The 2,983-nt window shown below is 43.9% G+C and overlaps 1 protein-coding gene across 12 annotated transcripts in view; it reads left to right on the forward strand.

The window, feature by feature from the left end:
- The window catches only part of LOC103465695 (uncharacterized), a 43,371-nt gene that overhangs the window by 39,074 nt on the left and 1,314 nt on the right, over window positions 1–2,983 (forward strand). For all 12 annotated transcript variants that reach the window (XR_533830.2, XR_001776715.1, XR_001776713.1 and 9 more), the window contains one exon: window positions 266–353. The gene's annotated coding sequence lies outside the window, so the exon portion shown is untranslated. The remainder of the gene's footprint in view (window positions 1–265; window positions 354–2,983) is intronic.

A 2,983-nucleotide genomic window follows, 5' to 3' on the forward strand; every position in this document is an offset into this window, starting at 1 on the left:
GTGTGTGTGTGTGTGACGTTTCCATAGAATCAAGAGGATTCATGTTGGTTTGTTTCCAGCTGCTTTTGTAGAAATTTACAGACTTGAAGGAGCGTAAAGTGACAGTGTGAGAAGGGTGTCCAGCATGTGTGTGTGTGTATGTGTGTGAGAAAGAGGAAAMGTTACTGTACATCTGGAGCTCAACATAGAGGCATATTAGGAGTGTTTTCTCCTCAGTGTGTGTGTGTGTGTGCTCAGTGTGTTTATCTCTCTGCGTTTCTTCCAGGACGAGCAACAAGGCCTCCGTCTACCTCGTGCTAAGCTGCCACACACTCAGGCTGGACTGGACACACACACACAGACAGACAGAACAGGTGTGTATCCGCTGCTTTTGACGGTCAGGTCACGTTAAACACAACAAACAGAAACTCCTGGCTGAGTGTGTGAATTTTAAACACCTTACAGTGAAACAAGACAAGTAAGAGAGTCGGCTTTTACTGGAGTCCAGATTTAAATCAGACAGGAACACAGAAGTTGGTGATATGTTAACATTAATAAATACAGTTAAATGTCTCCTTTGTGTTTKTACTCATGTGAATTTCCTTAATGTTTTTAATTGTTAAAATCTTAGCACTAGAAGCGCACAAACATTTAGAACTGAACCTCATTTCAGAAATATGTTAGATGATCAGAGGTAAACATAAACCTGTCGGTTCTTATTTTTATTTTTGTACTTTGTTACAAAAATAAAACTGAAACAAAGACTGAGCTCTGCTGCGGCTGTATGTGTGTGTGTGCGCGCGTGCGTGCGTGTTTGTGTGTCCGCAGTTCTCTGTCGAATAAATCTTTGAATTGATCGGATGTAAATCAGAACACGTGATAGTTTGAGTTTCCAGGAGTTCGTTGTGTTTTTCCCTGAGGTTGTTCAGACCGCATCCAGCTGTCCAGGGTTCMGAAAGTAAAGTTCAGACTGCTGTCCGCTCCCTGTGGGACCGCCAGTGTGTCGTGTTCTTATAGATTTAATCCGAATGTATCAAGGTGTGTGACGCGTGTTAAACCTCGAGTTTACCGTGCGCAAATGACGCAGCCTGGAGCGCCGTGCCGCTGCGTGTGCGCTTCCCGGAGAGTTTTGAAAACTCCTGTCCAGGTCAAAAAAAGAAAAACTTCTCATGCGGGTTTTAACGGGAGCTCTGCTCGTGTTTAAACGTCTCGGATCAGATCTATAATTTATCTTTAATTTATGTCTGCCGAATTGTAAACGAGAGAAACGGGCGACGACGGAAGAAGGGCGGGAGGGTTTCTGCCGACTTTTTCCGAGACAAATTCAATTCAACTTTTAAAAAGTCGGTCGTCGTGTGCTTTACCGCGCAGCGACAGCGTAGAAGTGCAAAGGAAATGGCGCACGACAGACACCGTCTGCGCTGAAAAATGAGTAGGGAGGCTTCGTAGTTGCGCTGTCCTTCCGCTGTCCTTTCAGCACCACGGAGCTGGACAGCAACACATGGGGCCGGAGAGGCAGCGATCAAAATACCACGTTTGAATCTTTAATGCAAATCTGGTTGCAAAGAAAAATGCCTCGTTTATTTGTGGCAATTTTTTAAAAGAAGAAGGGGGAAAAAATCGGCTGAAAAATATTTTATCTGCGTGTAGAAACGATAGAATAAGGAGCGTTAGAGTGGAGAACTGATCTAATTTAATCTAAACTATATGACACGCAGTTACTACAGTTACTACGGGACGTAAGAGACTCTGAAGTGAGAATGTGAGAAGACCAAGACCCCGAGAGGCTCCGGGTGTGCGCTGTCAGCCCGGACAGGGGTGTGTGTGTGTGTGTGTGTGTGTGTGTGTGTGTGTGTGTGTGTGTGTTTCTGTGTGTGTGTGTGTGTGTGTGTGTGTGTATGTAAGAGAGAGATTGAGAGTGGGATCAGCGTGGATACTGTGGTAAAGACAGGGGGACAGAAACTTAACAAAAGCTTTCAATGTAAAGACAATGGTGCGGGGGTTGTGGTGAGTGTGTGTGTGAGTGTGTTGTTGCTGCAATCGATGCCAGAGGAGGAGTGGGCTTTACATGAATGAAGGGCGATGAAAGCGTTGCTTCATGCATTGCAAGTTGTCATTTTGTTGGTAGTTTTAAATTCCTCTCAGTGGTTGGTGTTTTAATCATTAAAAGTGGCCGAGCTGCCTGTGAAGGTGCAGCATCAAGTTTCTATGTGTTTGTAGCCGATACACATCCCTGCCAAAGAGACGTAGAGGGGGAAAAAGTTTAAAGATTGCTCCATCTTTTATTGCACCTGTATATTAATTTGAAGGGGAGGAGATGGAGGATAAACCATGTTAGGAAATGATTTTTATTWAAAAAAAATTAAAAAATCACCACCAGCTGGTTTTTTGGTTTTGTTTTTTTTACCCCTGCTGTTGTCCTCATCCAGAATCCCAGTTCTCACCCAACTGGTTTTTCTCCAGCCGCCAGTTCTGGGGGCTCACACTGCAGTGACAGGAAGTTCCTTTTCCTGTTGTGTAGATTTAAGCTTACAGCTTTGGATCATTTCCCTGCTTGAACAAAAGGCTAGTGATGAGCCGCTTTAGTTTTCTGGCAGATTCTTTATTTGAGACGTCTTGGTATTCTTTCAGGCACTCCAACGTTCATCCACTGTTTTCAGCCGTTTGCTACTGAAAATGTCAAAGTTCTTCTCGTCCTAACAGCTCCAGCTGGAGCGAAACGAACAGAAAGCTTCATGTTTTTGTGTTCGTGTTGGTAGGACAGAAAAAATGGCTAACCACCAGTTAGCATGTTTGTTGACGCTGTCCACTGGTTGCTATAGAGACTTGATGGGTGCAGGGTGTCACGCTGGCTGTAGTTCTCCAACAATAACTGTGAACTTTAGGTGTGTGTTTGTTGTTTTGTTAGTATTTTTCACCATCCTGCTCCGATTTGTTTTAAGCATCTTCAGTTAGGCTGTTGACGTACATCTTGTCATGTTTAATCAAACGTGTCTTATTTTAT

Source organism: Poecilia reticulata, linkage group LG6 (assembly GCF_000633615.1).
Source record: "Poecilia reticulata strain Guanapo linkage group LG6, Guppy_female_1.0+MT, whole genome shotgun sequence".
Taxonomy (NCBI): domain Eukaryota; kingdom Metazoa; phylum Chordata; class Actinopteri; order Cyprinodontiformes; family Poeciliidae; genus Poecilia; species Poecilia reticulata.